This window comes from Carcharodon carcharias, chromosome 22, assembly GCF_017639515.1.
Source record: "Carcharodon carcharias isolate sCarCar2 chromosome 22, sCarCar2.pri, whole genome shotgun sequence".
Lineage (NCBI taxonomy): Eukaryota > Metazoa > Chordata > Chondrichthyes > Lamniformes > Lamnidae > Carcharodon > Carcharodon carcharias.
Window position 1 is genome coordinate 61,998,018 of NC_054488.1, and position 20,032 is coordinate 62,018,049.

The following is a 20,032-nucleotide window of genomic DNA, read 5'->3' on the forward strand; positions in this document are numbered from 1 at the left end:
TATTTGAGCACACTGGCTGGTAGAAAGTTAATCATTGATCTCCAGCTAACACTGGTACAGTAAGACATGCAGTAGAGCAGAAATAGCTCCCCCGGGGCTAATTCAGTACAAAAAACATTGACCAAAATGAATTTGTGGTAGTAACATTTGACAGGTGCTTGACTGAGTGTCAATACTCAGATATGCAAAAAAGCGAACAGTTCCACACACCCATGGGTAAGATACAAAAGAATTCACCAATACCTGTTCTAATGCATTTATATTTTTACATTTATAAATGGATTTTGTGCTCAGTAGAAAGATGTTAGCACAATTTTCATATTTTTGGGCACACTCAAGCACTCCCATGCTAAGCATAGATAGGGTTAAATAGAGGAATACTCTGTTATACACAGTCCCATACTACAAGAGGATGAGCTGTAGTTTATTATATGAAAGGTTAAGGGATGGGTTGATTGAGGATTTTAGGATTTTGATAAGGAAGGTAGGGAAAACTTTATTTCACTGCATGGAGAGATTAAAACAAGTGGACATAACCTTTACATCAGAGGCAAACCATTTAGGAGATAAGTTAGGAAAAATTTCTTCATGAAAAGTTTGGTAAAAGTATCTGATATCAATATATTTTTGCTAGCCAAGGGCAAAATAAAGATTAGGAGCCAAGGCAGGTGGATGGAGTTAAGATACAAATAAGCTATAATCATACAGAATGGCGAAGCAGGCTGAAAGGGCTGAAATGTCTCTTCATGTTTTGATGTCCCAATTCCAAAATATATTCCAAATGGTTATAACATTTCTTTTATGAGAGCTTAAGGGAGAACTCAAAAGCAAAGCAGAACGTGAACAAATACAGGCATTGAGTCTAATACAAACTGTCCCATTGTTTGTTTGCAGACAGGTTCTGAATAAAAACCCTGAATTTAATATATCTGTTTCAACAGAACCATCCAAAACACCATGTAGTACTACCAGTGTCAAATATTTAGTTCAGAAGTGAAGGTGTAAATCAGTTTATGTTTTTCTTAAATTTTATGTTTCTTAGTCATCACTGTAAAATCTGCAAGAGATTGGACAGCACAACTGTTCAATATGTATGAGGAAGAGCTACTTCCTCATGATCCATACATGGATTTACTTTTTATTTATTCATTCAATGTATGTGGGCATCACTGGCTTGGCCAGCATTTATTTGCTATTCCTAATTGCCCTTGAAAAGGTGGTGGTGAGCTGCCTTCATGAACCATTACAACCCATGTGGTGTAGGTACACCGACAGTGCTAGTAGGAAGGGAATTCCAGGATTTTGACCCAGTGGCAGTGAAGGAACAGTGATATATTTCCAAGTCAGGATGGTGTGTGACTTAGAGGGGTGCTTGTAGGTAGTGGTGTTCCCCTGTCTACTGTCCTTCTAGGTGGTAGAAGTTGTTGTGAGTTTGGAAGGTGTTGTTGAGGGATCCTTCGTGAGTTGCTGAAGTGCATCTTGCAGGCAGTACACACTGCTGTCACTTTGCGTCTGTGGTGGAGCGAGTGAATGTTTAAGTGATGGATAGGGTGCCAATCAATTGGGTGCTTTGTCTTGGATGGTGTTGAACTTCTTGAGTGTTGTTGGGAGCTGCATTCATCCAAGCAAGTGGAGAGCATTCCATGACTCTCCTGACTTGTGCCTTGTAGATGGTGGACAGTCTTTGGGAAGTCAGGAAATGAGTTATTCACTGTAGAATTTCCAGTCTCTGACCTGCTCCTTGTAGTCACAGTAATTATATGGCTGGACCAGTTCAGTTTCTGGTCAATTTATTTGCTGCTGTGGTATATGAGAGAAAAAACTGAATTATTTAAGGTGGGCACTGAAAACACATTTCGCATCTTTTCCCAGAATGAAAAGCATTTATTTCATTGTAATTGAACTTACCTTTTGAAACATGTCCTTTCAGTAAAGACTGGACTCTCTCCCCAGCTCCCATACCTCAGCACACCCTCTTCCAACATCAATTCACCAAGATTAATATCACAGCAGATTTGTATTTCTGAACTGAAAGAATACAAACAACAACAACAACTTGTACTTATATAGTGCCTTTAGGATATAAATTTGCCGTAAGTCACTTCACAGAAGCAAAACCAAACAAATATAGATACCGAAGCAAAGAAGAATATATTGAGAGGAGCTTGGTCACAGAAGTGGTTTTTAAAGATGGTTTTAAGGGAAGAGGAAAGGCAAAGAGGTTAAGAGAGGGTATCCCAAAGTGTCAGACCTCAGTAGTTGAAATCATCTTTGCCAATGGCGGGTTAAAGGGTTGGGGAATGAATGCACAAGAGGCCAGAGATGTAAGTTCATAAGATATATGGTCAGCAACAGTGAAGTTTTTTTCATAAATTCCTGGGAAACAAGTAAATATTATTTATTTAACCTATTTCAAGTAAACCTATTTTACATTCCAACAATATTTACCTATAACTCTAGAATATATTAAAAGTCTTTCATATCACACTTTCTTGATCACACCTCCAAGTCACCGTGAGAAATTGTTGGTAGAATATAAAAATTACACATCAATGTGAGTCATGTCACACTTCCCTGTCACACTTTGTTATCACTTTCAGCTATCTGAACTTCTTGCTGTTAATTGTATAATATGCGAATGTGTTGGTTGTGCTTCACTCATACGAAATTTCTTATGAAGAAGGCAAACCTGAGCCAAGCTCACTGAGAGAAAATTACACAATGACACCGGTGCTTTCTTCTCTTCATAATTCAATTTTTTTTAATATAAAAATGTAATTATTCACCTGTCTCATCTGCATCTGCTGCCAAACCCCATGCTCTTCCCCTTTCCATAGCCACCAAACTACAACTCCCTCTTCATTGGGCTTCCAAAGCTGATTATCTTCTCCTGCCTCATTGTTATCAAACCCCCAAGATCTCCCTTTCCCTGTGCCATTGCAGCCTCTCACAATAAACAACCCTATAAGGGACCCTATTATACATAAAAAAGGTCTGGACTCTTATACATGTCCATCACTGTACAGTGTGAAAAGTATTAGAAAAGATGAAGAGTGATTTTACATTGGTTTCTTCAGACTTAGAGCTGGAAATTTCCATGCACTTGGCAAGTTGAAAACTTCCCACAGCAATGGCAGTTATCTTCTAACTGACCTCAAGAAACTTCCCTTAACAATGGCAATTAACCTCTGACTGACCTCAAGAAATTTCCCTCAGCAACAGCAGTCAAACTCTAACTGACCTCAAGAAACTTCCCTCAGCAATAGCAAGTAACCTCTAACAGACGTCAAGAAACTTCCTTCAGTGACAGGAATCCACCTCTATTTGATCTCAGGAAACTTCCCTTGCAACAGCAATTATCCTCAAATTGTGAATAGTTCTGGTCTCCATATTGTAAAAAAAGACAAAGAGGCTCTGAAAAAGGTGCAAAAATGATTTATTAGTAGGATACCAGGTGCTCTTTTCTCTCGAAAAGAGAAGGCTTAGGAGTGACCTTTAAAACTATTTCATTGGGTGTAAGGCAGTTTGGGACATCCTGTGGTTGTGAAAGATGATATAGAAATGGAAGTCTTTCTTTTATGTCCTTGCAATCTTCTCTCCCTTGTACATTTACCTAGCTTCCCCTTAAATGCATCTGTACTGTTCACAGTATCACAGTATCTTTACAGTGCAGCAGGAGACCATTCAGGCCATCGAGTCTGCACTGGCTCTCTGAAAGAGCATTCCACCTAGTACCACTCCCCTGCCTTATCCCCGTAACCTTGCACATTCTCTCTTTCCAAGTAGCAATCCAATTTCCTTTTGAATACCTCGATCGAACCTGCCTCCAACACCCTTTCAGGAAATTTGTTCCAGACTCCAACCAGCCTCTGGGTGAAAAGTTTTTTCCTCACATCACACTTACTCCTTTTGCCAATTATTTTGAATTTGTGCTCTCTAGTTCTTGATGTTCTCTTGAGTGGGAACAGTTTCTCACTATTTACCCTGTCCATACCCCTTGAAAATCTCTATCAAGTTTCCTCTTAGCCTTTTTCTCTCCATTGAGAACAGTCCCAACCTCTCCAATCTATTTTCGTAACTGAAATTTCTCAACCCTGGAACTATTCTTGTAAACCTCTTCACTCTCTGTAATGTGTTCACATTCTTCCTTTAAAGTGGTGCCCAGTACTGTACACAATATTCCAGCTGAGGTCGAATGAGTGCCTTATATAAATTCTGCTCTTGTACTCTATGCCCTTATTAATAAAGCCCAGGATACTATTTGCTTTAACTGCTCTCTCCACCTGTCCTGCCACCTTCAATGATCTATGCACAGTTACACCCAGGTCTTTCTGCTCCTGCACCCCTTCAAAATTTCACCCATTATTTTATATTCTTTGACCAAAATCACCTCACTTCACACTTCTCTATAATGATTTTCAATTTAAAAGGCAAATTTCACTTTAATAGTCAATACAACAAAGATGCATCTTACGCAACCATAGCATTTTCATTACTCCCCACACAAATGTGGCGTTAAATAGCTGCACAGTTCCACAATATGCTGTTCTTTGTTCACATAATTTAGATTGGGAGCCCTATCCAACAACAGCATTCGCCTTCGAGTTTCATGGGTATGATTATTATCAGCAAGACCTCGGGTCATGACAGTTCTGATGGTGTCGCTTTCCAGAGTTCCTTTTTGACTAAACAGTAACACCTTGGTTCAGGGTTTGGCCATTTCTGGGAAAACACCCTGCTCTTTAGCAGCTCCAAGTTATTCACGCAGCTTTCCAGGTTTTCGACCTCATTAGCCAGCTTACACAGTACCTCCAAGAGCTCTTGGCTCCCTTTCTGGCAAAAAATAGCTGACCCCTTCCTTAGAGTGATTTGCTTCTTCTCCTCACAAAAATTCTCTGTGTTCCTCATTCTGTCTTTGCCTGCTTACTCTTTGTGTCTACATCTGTGTGCTGATCGCCTTTACCCTTCAGCTCCTCTGCTTGTAACTCTCCTTTGTATTTGCAGCTCTCCTTTGTGTCTGCCAACCATGCTGCTTCTTTCTTAACTTTCTTCCTGTTGGTACTGCTTCTAGGTCAAGGGTTGTCTGGTCAAATGGAATAGCATTTCTTATTATCCAAGGAAGGTACAATTGATCCTTTTATCATTGATACAAATTCTTAAAAATCCTTTTTAAACATTCTTTAAAACAATTACAGATCCAACAGACATTTTTTAAAAATTACAAATTTTCCTTACTGAACTGCTTCTGGGTCAAAAATCATCACACTGTGGTGAGTGAAACAGAGTTAACATTCAAGGTCCTGGCCTTTCATCAGAACAACCTGAAACTTCAACCCTGTTTCTCTCTCCACAGATGCTGCTAGATGTGGGAGTATTTCCAGAGTCTTCTGCTTTTGTTACAAATTTCCAGCATCTTCAGTATTTTGTTTATGGGTTAGTGTTTTATATATGAAGGTTGAGCATAACTTCCTGGCTTTTGTAATCTATACTTGTATTTCTACAAAACAGGACCACTTAAATACTTATGATCATATATGTTTCTGTATATATAACATATATTGCACATCTCCCAGGGAGTTACAGGAGTTAGTTCTGGGCTGATGGGAATGATATTTAAGCAGGGAAGAGATTAAGCATTGGATAAAAGACTGAACGGGAAGAGTTGAAGTGAGTGGGCAGGACTGAGTTGCAGCATGTGCCAGTGTCCATCGGTTCTGTAAAATATCAGGAAATGTTATAGTAAATTACATTCTTTATATTTTTCAACATATGGTGGGAGGATGCATGGGGTTTAGGGTCGAATGGAAAAAGTCGCTAAACAGCTCAAAAATTGTTTCCGATGTGTTAACTGTTTATTGTGAGATTGGGAATGGTTTTTTTCCCGCGATATATATGTAAGTGCTTAATTGTTGGTGCTATGAAAAATAATCACAATTGAATAGGTTGTATAGGTTGTATATACCAGGCAGCAGACAAAAGCATCAAATGTACATGGAGAAGATGTTTTCACTCACAGGAGAAAACTGGGGGGCTATGAATATACAGTAGTCACTAATAAACCAATAGAGAATTCAGGAGAAACCTCTTTACACAGAGAGTGGGGGAATGTGGAACTTGTTATCAATCCCTTGAAGGGAAAGCTAGATAAAACATGAGGGAGAAAGAAGTTAGAAGGATATGTCGATGGGGTGAGGTGAAGAAGGTTGGAAGAGGTTGCGTGTAGGAGCATAAACACTGTCATGGACCAGTTGGGCTGAATGGTCTGTTTCTGTGCTGTAAAATTCTTTATAATTCTGCTTCTAAAAATATTTCTCCCTCCTCTCCTGATTTCTGCTGCAATTTGGTTCCCCAGGTCTCAACCAACACCTCCCACAAATGACAATCCTTTACGATAGGCTATTTGGCTGCAGAGGACATTACAGTAGGAGGCATGTCAACTATGGACTGCATCACATACATGTCAATTCTCTCTCCTTAAACAAGGTCATCATATGCACAGTGACACTGGGATAACAAATAGAAGAGTGGACAGGAATCTTGGCTGATCTTTCTCTCTCTAGTTCAACAGGGTTTTGGTGGACTGTACTAACACATCTGCTGCTCAGTACAGACTGAGAGTGAAACTTGAGCTCGGACCACAATTACATGAAAGCAGAAATTCTAGAGTTTCAATAGACATATCAGGTATGCAACTTCTTGTGAACAGATTTTCAATGTGTAATAATTTCACTAATATAGTTTTGTCCAATAGAATTAGCTGACTAGCTACAGGCGTTGCTGTGGTAACATTGGCACTGTTTTCATCACATGTACTAATTTTAGTAGCAAATGCTGAACACTCAGTACAGATAAATGCACTTTACACATATATCTTTGCTTAATTAATATCTACCACAATTCAGTAGCCAAGGAAGTAAGGCGCTCACAGCGATCTAAAAAGCACTCATACTCTGCTTTCTATCTCATCATTTCACTAACAGACACATAAAATACATGAGATTGGCCATGATCTTATTGAATAGTGCAGCAGGCTCAAGGAGCTGTATAGCCTACTCCTGCTCCTATTTCTTATGTTCTTATGCCTTGAGAATGAGTATTGAGATCACATGGTCATCAACAGTGTCAATTACTCATTGTTTATTTCATAGATTCATACAGCACAGGAGGAGGCCACTTGGCCCATTGAGCCTCTATTGGCTTTGAAAGAGATATCCATTTAGTCTCATTTCCCTGCCCTTTCCCCATAGCTTGAAAGTTTTTCCTTTTCACATATTTATCCAATTCCCTTTAAAACATGACTATTGAATATGCTTCCAAACCCTTTCAGGCAGCACAATGCGAATCATCATAATTATAGCATTAAAAAACATACTTCTCATTTCCCCTCTGGTTCTTTTGCCAATTATCTTAAATTTGTGCTCGACACACCCTGTTCAACCAAGGCCTTTCTGAAATATGATGTCCAGAATTAGACACAAAATGCCAGCTGAGGTTTAGCATTTACTAATCGGAAATCTAAGTGATTACGTCTGGGTTGGCACGTGACTAGTAGATAACGTATTGGACAATGCTGCTCTAATGTAATATATGCTGTAAGCATCTGCTATTGACTTCATATGTAACGCATAATTTTTGTAACTGGAGTAAAGCACAGATTTGAGGAGGGTGGTGTTGGGGCTGTGGTGGGTGTGTCTCTGCAGCTGTTGGTGATAATATTATACAGGTTTTGGTGGCATTGCAAGGAAAGTTTCTTTAAGATAATGTATATGAAATCAGATCAGAAAATAACAAAATACAGCTCAGACCAATGTATTTGACAATGATTTCACATACTGTTTCTACTTCTGTAATCTAAGCTATCTTCGGAAAATGTTCAACACTTTTACTTTACAACACAAAAACAACGATAGCTGGAAAAACTCAGCAGGTCTGACAGCATCTGCAGAGAGGAACACAGTTAATGTTTCGAGTATCCCTCCAGCAGCACCGACTCACCCTATCTCTAAGCTGTCCTTGCCCTCAGTTTCATTTTGTTCTTTGTCTCATCCGATGCCTCAACAAGAAACTTTGTCTCCTTCTTTCAGGTGCAAAGGAACGCAAGCTCCAACAACTCATCAACACCAACGCCCATCCAGGACCCTCCACCCCTGCCCTTCCCTCTGTCCCCATCGCGTCTTCCAATCCCAGACCCGGCTGTGTATTCACCATGCCCCCTGACCTTCCCTCTCTGATGCTGAACGTTCAGTGCTCAGCAAAGGATTCAGTTTCATACCCTTGCACCCTCATCTCAATGAATTTTGGGATCAGCACGATGCTGAACTCCTCTTCCGCCGCCTTCGTCTCTGGGCTCACTTCTTTGGGCAGGAGTCCTCTCACCGCTCAAAAGATCCTTTTACCCACCTCCAATATTCTCCCTCCACCTGGACCCCTCCCTCTGGATTCTTACCTTCTCTTGATCTTTTCATTGAGACCTGTCGTTGTGACATCAGTCGTCTCAATTTCTCTGCTCCTCTCACCCACTCTAACCTGTCTCTTTCTGAACTTGTCACACTCCATTCTCTCAGGTCCAACCCTGACTTTGTCATCAAACCTGCTGACAAGGTTGGTGCTGCTGTCTGGCGCACTGACCTCTACCTCGCGGAGGCTGAGCGCCAACTCGCAGACACCTCCTCCTACCTCCCCCTGGACCATGACCCCACCACTGAACATCAAGCCATTGTTTCCAGGACTGTCACTGACCTCATCTCCTCTGGAGCTCTTCCTTCCACAGCTTCCAATCTCAGAGTCTCCCAACCTCGGACGGCCCGCTTCTACCTCCTACCCAAAATCCACAAACAGGACTGTCCCGGCAGACCGATCCTGTCAGCCTGTTCCTGCCCCACGGAACTCATTTCTTGCTATCTTGACTCCATTCTCTCTCCCCTTGTCCAGTCTCTTCCCACCTACATCCGCAATTCCTCTGACAGCCTACATCATATCAATAATTTCCAGTCCCTGGCCCTAATCGCCTCCTCTTCATCATGGACGTCCAATCCCTCTACGCCTCCATCCCCCACCGGGATGGTCTGAGGACTCTCTGCTTCTTCCTCGAACAGAGGCCCGAACAATCCCCATCCACCACTACTCTCCTCCGTCTGGCTGAACTTATTTTTTCACTGAACAATTTCTCCTTAAACTCATCTCACTTCCTCCAAATAAAAGGTGTGGCTATGGGTACCTGCATGGGCCCCAGTTATGCCTGTCTCTTTATGAGGTATGTGGAACATTCCTTGTTCCAGTCCTACTCCGGCCCCCTCCCACAACTCTTTCTCCGGTACATCGATGATTACTTCGGTGCCGCTTCATGCTCTCGTCTGGACCTGGAAAAATTTATTAATTTTGCTTCCAATTTCCACCCCTCCATCATTTTCACATGGTCCATCTCTGACACTTCCCTTCCCTTGCTTGACCTCTCTGTCTCAATTTCTGGTGATAGACTATCCACCAATATCCATTACAAACCTACCGACTCCCACAGCTACCTCGACTACAGCTCCTCACACCCCGCTTCCTGTAAGGACTCCATCCCATTCTCTCAGTTCCTTCGCCTCCGTCGCATCTGTTCTGATGATGTCACTTTCAAAAACAGTTCCTCTGACATGTCCTCCTTCTTCCTTAACCGAGGTTTTCCACCCACGGTAGTTGACAGGGCCCTCAACCGTGTCCGGCCCATCTCCCGCGCAACCACCCTCATACCTTCCTCTCCCTCCCAGAACCATGATAGGATCCCCCTTGTCCTCACTTATCACCCCACCAGCCTCCGCATTCAAAGGATCATCCTCCGCCATTTCCGCCAACTCCAGCATTATGCCACCACCAAACACTTCTTCCCTTCATCCCTCTAGTGGCATTCCGCAGGGATCGTTCCCTCCGGGACACCCTGGTCCACTCCTCCATCACCCCCTACACCTCAAACCCCTCCCATGGCACCTTCCCATGCAACTGCAGGAGGTGCAACACCTGCCCCTTTACTTACCCTCTCCTCACCGTCCAAGGGCCTAAACACTCCTTTCAAGTGAGGCAGCATTTCACTTGCACTTCCCTCAATTTAGTCTACTGCATTCGCTGCTCCCAATGCGGTTTCCTCTACATTGGAGACTAAACACAGACTGGGTGACTGCTTTGCAGAACACCTTCGGTCTGTCTGCAAGCATGACCCAGACCTCCCTGTCGATTGCCATTTCAACACTCCGCCCTGCTCTCATGCCCACATGTCTGTCCTTGGGCCTGCTGCATTGTTCCAGTGAAGCTCAACGCAAACTGGAGGAACAGCACCTCATCTTCCAACTAGGCACTTTACAGCCTTCCAGACTGAATATTGAGTTCAACAATTTCAGATCATGAACTCTCTCCTCCATCCCCACCCCTTTCCGATTCCCCTTTTCCAATTATTTATCATTTTTTAAAATATATTTTTCTTTTCCCACCTATTTACATTATTTTTAAATATATTTCCATCCATTGTTTTATCTCTACCTTTTAGCCTATTTCGATCCTTTCCCCCCACCCCACCCCCCTAGGACTATCTGTCACTTGCTCATCCTGCTTTCTACCCTTAATGTCACCATTAGCACATTTCTCAGCTAATATCACCACCGTCAACACCTCTTTGTCCTTTTGTCTATGACATCTTTGGCAATCTCTTCTTTGCCTCCACCTATCACTGGCCCTCTATCCAGCTCGACCTCTCCCACCTCCCTCAAACAGCTTATATTTCACCTCATTTCTATATTTCTTTAGTTCTGATGAAGAGTCATACGAACTCGAAACGTTAACTGTCTTCCTCTCCGCTGATGCTGTCGATCTGCTGAGCTTTTCCAGCTATTTTTGTTCTTGTTTCAGATTTCCAGCATCCGCAGTATTTTACTTTTACTTTATGGTTCATCCTGGTGTACACATTTTCTATGAGCTCAGCTTGCTCCATTGGTGTCTTGTGCAGGAACAACACTCCATGCCATATATAATTAGTCTGTGATCTAACTTGCCCCTGCATTGCTGAGGGAGGCTAGCGTGTTAATCACAAGATGGGTGAGAAAATCTGCTATTAGGCTGTTCTCTCTCTGTTCTAAAGAAGCATCCCACATAAAAAGTGAACCCTATTTGCTCTTTTGGATGTTTTTTGAGCTGCTGTCCATACTTCAAAGCAGGAAAATCCTCTGCAGTATCCCTGCTAAGTTCACTGATCCCAGCTGTGCAGTAGGATGGGCAAGGCTGGGGAAGTCGGCAGGGGTCTCTGGTCCAGATTGCTGTCTGGTGGTCTCAGAATTAAAGTGTGTCCATGTCATGCAGGATAGCAACTGAATCTGCTTCAGCTGGCCTGCACTCTCTGGATGAACCAGTTTTAACTTATAGCTGCTTCTCTTGGTTTTGTTTTCTGAGCCACCCAAACCTCATGAAAGTCTGGTGATTGTAAAGTAAAATATTCACATTTGTATACCTTACAGTGACAAAATACTTCATACCATCCCTGACAACAACAGCTTGAATTTAACAACTTTAGGGAACAGCCTCCTGACGAGTGAGAAGTTGAGTTTGAAGCTGAAGATAACTGTGCACGTGTCTAAGGTCAAAGTGACAAAAAGGATGGATTAACTTGACTCAGTTGATAATGCTATCACCAGCAAGTTAGAAATATGTAGGTTCAAGGTATAAGAGCTTGAGTGTGACACTTTAACTGACAACCTGCTTTCCTTCAGTGCAGTGAATGTTAAGCAATAATACATGAGAACAATTCTATGTCATAAGCATGGTTGACTGGTTAACCTGTTTGCTTTATTCCAAAGGGAACAATCCCAGCTTCTCCAATCTGATCTTGTAACTAAAATTCCTCACCCCAGGACCCATTCTGGTAAATCCCCTCTGCACCCTGTCAAGGATCCTCAAAACCTTCCTAAAGTCTATTGGCCAGAACTGAACGCAATACTCTAGTTGTGGCCTAACTAGGGCTTTATACAGGTTTGGCATAACTTCAGAGATAAAAACAAAAAAACTGCAGATGCTGGAAATCCAAAACAAAAACAGAATTACCTGGAAAAACTCAGCAGGTCTGGCAGCATCGGCGGAGAAGAAAAGAGTTGACGTTTCGAGTCCTCATGACCCTTTGACAGAACTTGAGTTCGAGTCCAAGAAAGAGTTGAAATATAAGCTGGTTTAAGGTGTGTGCGTGGGGGCCGGAGAGAGAGAGAGAGAGACCCCACCCCCTTTCTGTTTCCCCCTTCCTTTTTTTTTCCAATAAATTATAAAGATTTTCCCTTTCCCACCTGTTTCCATTATTTTTTAAAAAAAACACCCCCACTAGAGCTATACCTTGAGTGCCCTACCATCCATTCTTAATTAGCACATTCGTTTAGATAATATCACCAACTTTAACTTTAACACCTATGTGTTCTTTTGTACCATTGTTGTTGACATCTTTTGATGATCTGCTTCTATCACTGCTTGTTTGTCCCTACAACCACACACCACCCCCCCCACCTCTCGCTCTCTCTATCTCTCCGCCCCCCACACACACACCTTAAACCAGTTTATATTTCAACTCTTTCTTGGACTCGAACTCAAGTTCTGTCGAAGGGTCATGAGGACTCGAAACATCAACTCTTTTCTTCTCCGTCGATGCTGCCAGACCTGCTGAGTTTTTCCAGGTAATTCTGTTTTTGTTTTGGCATAACTTCCTTGCTTTCATACTCAATGTCTCTATTTGTGTAGTTCAAGATCCCATAAGCTTTGATAATTACCCTGTCAATACCTCCTGTCAACTTCAAAGGTTTATGCACATATCCCCAGGTAAATATGTCCTCATGCACTCTTTAGAACTATGCAATTGAGTGTATATTGGTTTAACATTCAACATCTTCAAATTTCTCAGCACTGCCCAAGAGTGTTAACATTGACTATCCACTTACACTCTTGTATGTGAGTGGTCAGTGTTGTCAACTGAGCTTAGTTAGCCCCTCTTTACCTACCCCACCATCACCGCTCCCCCCCCCCCCCCCCATAGCTTCAAACTCCAATCTGCTGGTCGAGGTCCTGCTCTTCAGCACTCCTTGGTTGAAGGCCCCAAACTCCCCTACTGTCAAGCTGAAAGCCTCAAGCCCTATGGGTTGCTGTTGCTTTTCAGATGTTATTATAGGGCTGGTTTTTATTGGATCCTTCATTACCCACTGCCTCCCTCGCCAACCCACACAATATAAAGTTTCTGTTTATATGCTTATAACGGGGGTTAGGTAGCCTAGTGGTTATGCTACTGGACTAATAATCCAGAAACCTGAATTAATGATCTGGTGACACAAGTTCAAAACCAAGCACAGCAGCTGGAAGGGTAAACTTAGTTAATTAAATAAATCTGGAATAAAAAGCTAGTATCAGAAAGGGTGACCAAAAAACTACCAGATTGTCATAAAAACCCATCTGATTCATTAATGTTCTTTAGGGAAGAAAATCTGCAATCCTTAACTGATCTTGTCTACATGTGACACCAGACCCACAGCATTGTGCTTGAATCTTAACTGGCCTAGGAACCACTCAGTTATATTCAAGAAGGTGGGTCACCACCACCTTCTCAAGGGGCTGAATTTTACACTGATCTGGCAGGTGCATGCCTGACCCGATTGTGCGTGAAATCTCATGCGATGACATCAGGTGAGCATCCCGACATCATCCTGCGCTCATGTGATATCTTGGTTGGCAGGCGTGCTTCTGACTTTTGCGCAATTTAATGGGCAATTCAGCCCACTAATGGTGCAACTTTCTGTCATTTTACGTAGCCTGTCCAACCTTACGGTTGGCAGATGGGCAAATCGGCCATGTGGCCTTTGCACTTTTCAAAAAACCTCGTCCACAAGCAGGATGAAATAAAATATAAATAAATTCCTGTGGACAGCATTTTCATAAGCTAAATTTTCAGGTGACTGATTATGATAGATGGACACTTTTTTTTCAGCTTTTGAAACCTTTATTTTTGCTGTTTCAGATCTTCAGCTCCCTGAGGCAGCTCTCTGTGTTCAGGGAGCTGTCAGCACTGACCCGGACCCATGTTCACGTGATCGCCTGCCCTCTTCCCACTCCCACCCTGGTAGTGTTGAGCTTTCCAGCATGCATTTCACGTTGGCTGGCCATTAGCTGAGCTGAAAATTCAGGCCAAGGTGAATTGGAGATAGGCAACAAAGGCTGGACTTGCATTCCCTGTGGAGACCGATAACTTTTCAAAAAAGGTATGAATTTCCCACTGACCAATTCAAAGGATCACACAACAAAATTTCATGTTTCAAGGCATATTACTGTAACAAACAAACTAAAATCAACATTGACTATACATTACTTAGTTGGCAACTAATAAACTGAACTACAGAAAATGTATCCCCCATCTAACTTCTTAACACAAAGGAAAACTCCACACCCCATTTATACATTATACTGCACTCTACATAGACTTGTAATCCTAAGTTTAAAGTCCAACTCCTCTGATTAACAGGGTCCCTTTTCCCTGCTTCGCCAAGGTGAATCTTCCAGTGTCCTTCTAAACCAAGTCCTCTTCACTCAACCCTCTGAGCATAATCAAATGGACTCCTTGTTGTGAGGTTCCCTCTGGGGATTCCATGGTCTCTAATTTCTCACAATCCATGTTTCGTTGAACACGAGTTCCATTCTCACCAGCCCTTTGCTGGAGGGTTAACACAAATGCAATCCTTCTTGGCATAGCAACACATGTTGTATGTTCTTTTTTCCCAACTCCTTCAGTCCGACTGCCTTTGAAGATCTGCAGCAGTAAGGCTAGCTACCTTTTTATCTTTGAGAGCAGGTGTTGAAGCTCACACCTGACTTTGAGTAGATTTTGACCCAAGCCCCTGCCCCCATAGCAACCAGGTCACATGGACTTTTTCTGTCCAGAGTTCATTATAATTTCACACCGTCACACCATTCCAGGTCATTCTGTTTTACTTTAGCTTAAAATAGATATTTTAAAACATAACTGTCTTATAATGTCCAGCAGTCATAACTCCAATGATGCCCACATCCTTTGATTGAATTTTAAAAATTAAACAATTGTGGATTTTTTAAAGGTGATCAAAAATGGTAAATAAATGTAATTACTTCAAGACAGCTTATCTGTAAAAATTTCATGATTCCTACACTGTGGAGATTGAGAATATTGCATCAGTGTGCGAATAAAGTTACAGTTAATTCACTAAGAATGTTCACCTGGACAACATCCCAGAAGAACAGCAGACACCATGGAATTTGACACCAACATATGAAAGAGTAGGTGAGAAAAACACAATAGGCAAAGTTGTTTAAAAAAAGTATACAATTTACTTTATAATTCCATAGACATTATTTAGGGACACTCTTATATACATATTTATCATATTATTTACGTAAAGTGCATAGAACAGAAGCAATAAAAACTGTTGGAAATTTTAAGTAAAAAAGAATCAATCAGAACCTGAAAGAGAAAACATGGGTTAATGTTTCAGATAAGAAAGAACTGAATTTTCTATAGTTCTTGTCACATCCCCAACAGTTGTTATCTTAGCAAATGTGGTAACCATTCTGTACAGAGTAAGACCCTGCAAGTATCCATGAGGTGAATAACCAGCTCATCTGTGATTTTTTTTTTTGTAATGCAAGGTGAGGGAATAATATGGACAGAATTCTGAGCAAGTTCCATGCTCTTCTTTGTGAAAATGACACTCCTCAATATATATTCCTGTGCTTGCAGTTAGCTGCTTGGCTAAGACCATTGGGATCAGTAGAGAGGTACCCCAGCATGAGTCAGCCTCTTCAGGAAAAGGAGAAGACTTGGGAAAATGAGAGAATGTTGGCTATGATGAGATATTTCATTTTGCCCAGAACAGTAAAATCAGAGCTCATGGCCTACACTAGAGCTGGGATTAAATTCAAAGTTTACCCATGGAAACATCATTTCAGCGAGTGAGTGGTCAATCCATGTATTATGATCCCAGCTGATGTTACCCCTGGACAAGCCAGTTCTCAGGGTGGAACCCAGCTTGATAGATCCTAACTTTTATTTTTTGTTTAGATATGTGGAGAGGGGCGACTGAACAGAGGCACAGGAGCCAGCTGATGAACTTTTAACAAAATAATAAAACATTTATTAAACAAGAAAAGATGAACTATATTACAATACTCCTTCACCCATAACTATGCCTTCACAGATATTTATAGATTTGTATGGATAATGCAAGTTACAAAAGGTATCTTATACTCTAATGTTCGCAGTAGGTACACAGTCCATGTAAACCAATAGGCAACCTGTGGTCAGGCACACAATACTCTGAAACCAAGTGACAGATGCTAGGGATCTTTCCTCAACTCCCCCAGATGCTTGTCACACCCTGAGCCAACCAGTCTCGCTGATATCCATCTTTTACACTGGGGTTTCCAATCTCCAGCTTCCAAGGACTCACTTTGGAGTCTTCTCCCAAACCGACACTTTCTCTCAGATGCCTTCTGCAAGGGTCCACCTTCAGGGTTTCAAACTCTCTTTCTGATCACCACGTGCACTCAATTTCCTTCCATGCACACTCTGTCTCACAAATGCTCAGCTATGCCCCAGAACACCATTGCTTTACATGCCCATAGCAAAGAGTTACAGATCTCTGGCTATCCCCTTTGAATCTTCTGGCTTCTTGCATGCCTGAATCACTTTCAATCTGCATCCTGCAGCTTTATCCCTTCAAGCTTGGGGCCTTCCTCTCTGCTCCTTGTTTTCGCTTCCACAGAACCAGATCTTTTCCAGATTCCTGTCCTTCCTTTGACATGGTTGTCTGCTTGGGACATTTCCTGTTCCACTCCCCTGGATTTGGGGACTTTTTTTTTTAGTTTTTGGAACCTGCTTCTGCAGTTTTCTCTCCTGTCCAGCCTCCTTTGGCCGCTGACTTCAGCTTTAGTTTGGGACTTGCTAACTGTCCCTCTGCTGTCCAGCCTCTCTGGAGTCCTAGCTTCAACTGAACTTTGGTTTGGGACTGGCTATCTGTCCCTTCTAGGCTGCTTCTGCTAGCAACTGCTTCCAGCTGAACTGAAACTGCTTTTCTTTAGTTTTGTGTGTGTGTGTGTGTGTGTGTGTGTGTGTGCGTGTCAGTGTGTGTGTGTGTGTGTGTGTGTGCGTGTGTGTCTGTGTGTGTGTGTGTGTGTGTGTCTGTGTCTGTGTCAGTGAGTGTGTGTGTGCGTGTGTGTCAGTGTATGTGTGCATGTGAGTGTGTGTGTGCGCGCGTGTGTCAGTGTGTGCATGTGTGTGCGTTTGTGTGTCAGTGTGTGCGCGTGTGTGTGTGTGCGTGTGTGTCAGTGTGTGTGCGCGTGTGTGTGCGTGTGTGTCAGTGTGTGTGTCAGTGTGTGCGTGTGTGTGTCAGTGTGTGTGTGTCAGTATGTGTGTGTCAGTGTGTGTGTGTGTGCGTGTCAGTGTATGTGTGTCAGTGTGTGTGTGTCAGTGTGTGTGTGCGTGTGTGTGTGTCAGTGTGTGTGTATGTGTGCGCGTGTGTGTGTCAGTGTGTGTGTGTGTGTGCGTGAGAGTGTGTGTGTGTGTGTGCGTGTATGTGTGTGTGTGAGCGTGTGTGTGAGTGTGTGTGTGTGAGTGTGTGTGTGTGTGTGAGTGTGTGAGTGTGTGAGTGTGTGAGTGTGTGTGTGAATGTGCGAGTGTGTGTGTGTGAGTGTGTGTGTGCGTGTGCGTGTGCGTGTATGTGCGTATCCTCCCTCTTCGGACCCCTGTTCCCCGGCAATAGCAGTTTTTCTTCTACTCTTGTTTTAACTTTCCTAAACAACTACCCCCCCCCCCACCCCTTGATAACACAGACCTCCACTTCAAGGGTCATAAAACTCATTAGAAATGCGGGTATACAAACAGAGCTTTCGACCTGCTGTCTGCACTCTAAAATGAAACTAGATCCCAGGTTTCACCCTTTAACCCACAAATAGAGAAAAACATAAAGGAATAAAGTATTAAAATGGTGGAGTGTTGTTGCAACTGTACAAGGCATTGGTGAGACCGCACCTGGAGTACTGGGCACAGTTTTGGTCTCCTTACTTGAGGAAGGATGTAGCTGCATTGGAGGCGGTTCAGAGAAGGTTCACTAGATTGATTCCAAAAATGCGGGGCTAGTCTTATGAGGAGAGAGTGAGCAGTTTAGGCCTATGCTCGCTTGAGTTTAGAAGGGTAGGAGGAGATCTAATTGTATATAAGATGCTAAAGGGGATAGACAAAGTAGGCGTGGAGCAGATGTTTCCCCTTGTGGGACATTCTAGAATGAGAGGCCATAGTTTTAGGCTAAGGGGAGGTAGATTTAAATCAGAGATGAGGAGGAATTAATTTTCTCAAAGAGTCGTGAATCTGTGGAATTCACTGCCTCAGACTGCAGTGGATGCCAGGACACTGAATAAATTTAAGGAGGAGTTAGACAGATTTTTAATTAGTAACGGGTTGAAAGGTTATGGGGAGAGGGCGGGAAATTGGAGTTGAGGTCAAAATGAGATCAGCCATGATTGTATTGAATGGCGGGGCAGGCTCGAGGGGCTGAATTGCCTACTCCTGCTCCTAGTTCTTAAGAACTTAAACTCAAAGGTATACCTTATTCCTAACACCCCAAAATACAAATATAACTTACTTAAACAATTTCCTACCACATGGAACAGGCTACCTAGGGGAACAGTGGAAACAATATTCATGAACACAAATGCAAATCAGCTAGATTTATTTCAGAGAATAACATTGTGGGACACAATATACGAGTAATCTGAGTCATGACATGTGGTGAGTGTGTGGTACTTGTGAGCAACAGGTGACTTTGGGCCAACATAGATCAGCAAGCACTTACTAGATGGGATTTAGAGCATATTAAAAAAAAAGATCTAATGCCTTTCATGGCCACAGAACTTCCCCCAAAGCACTTTACAGCCAATAAAGGACTTTTGAAATGTAGGCACTGTTGTAGTGTAGTGAACACAGTAGCCAATCTGCGCATAGTGATCTCCCACAAACAACAATGTGAAAATGCCCAGATAGGTTTTTTTTGAGATGTTGCTTTGGGATAAATATTGTCTAGGGCACCAGGGCTCTAATAAGAGAGCTAGATGTCGCAGAGGCTGGAAATCTGAAATAAAAACATGAAATGCTGGAAACACTCAGCAAGTCAGACAGCATCTGTGGAGAGATAACAGGATTAAAGTGGATGCACTCTCATCAGAACAAGTTCCAGCATTTTCTGTTTATGCACCACGCAAAACCTTTGAAATAGTGAGATCTTTTACAAACAGCTGAGATGGAGCAGGCAGAGCCTCCATTGAATACCTCTTTCAAAAAATGGCACTTTCAACAGTCCAGCACTGGAGAGTCAACTTCGATTTTTGAGCTCAAAGTCCCGAAGGACTTAAACCCATAACCTTCGAACTCGGAGGAGAGAATGCTTCCAATTGATCCATGGCTGACTGGATACGTACGTGCGGTTTTGAAGGAGCTCACGTTGCGATTGATATTATGATTAGTTTCTCCGTATTGTATCATGTGACTGGTAGAAGGTTAAATAGGCAAAACCATGGCAAAAACAAAAACAGAAATACCTGGAAAAACTCAGCAGGTCTGGCAGCCTCGGCAGAGAAGAGCACAGTTGACGTTCCGAGTCCTCATGACCCTCGTGTGCTCTTCCCCGCCGAGGCTGCCAGACCTGCTGAGTTTTTCCAGGTATTTTGGATTTCCAGCGTCCGCAGTTCTTTGCTTTTATCTCAAGGTAAAACCATGGTCTGTTTTCCACAGGCAATTCTTATGTTGCTAACACTGCTGGGGGAGGGAGTTTAAAGGCAGGATCTCCTCTGTTTGTCCTTTAACCATGTGCCAGGATTTAAAAAAAGATATAACCAACTTGTAAACACACGCCACATACTCTCTCTCATTCTACAAGTGCTTGGGGGGAGTAAGGAATTACCCAGCCGGGCCCAGCCCCATCACGTGACCAAAAAAATCACGTGACCCGTGGGAGCGCTCTAT

The 20,032-nt window shown here is 42.6% G+C and overlaps 1 long non-coding RNA gene across 2 annotated transcripts; it reads right to left on the reverse strand.

Annotated features, from left to right (window-relative positions):
* Positions 1–1,744: 1,744 nt before the first annotated feature.
* On the reverse strand, positions 1,745–19,482 carry LOC121293725. Of its 2 annotated transcripts, none has more exons than XR_005946587.1 (3): positions 19,340–19,482; positions 1,909–2,028; positions 1,745–1,800 (listed from the first exon to the last, which is right to left on the reverse strand). It is a non-coding gene; the product is annotated as an uncharacterized LOC121293725 (long non-coding RNA). The 2 variants fall into 2 exon arrangements; XR_005946586.1 differs by having other exon boundaries at positions 19,304–19,482.
* Positions 19,483–20,032: the final 550 nt, after the last annotated feature.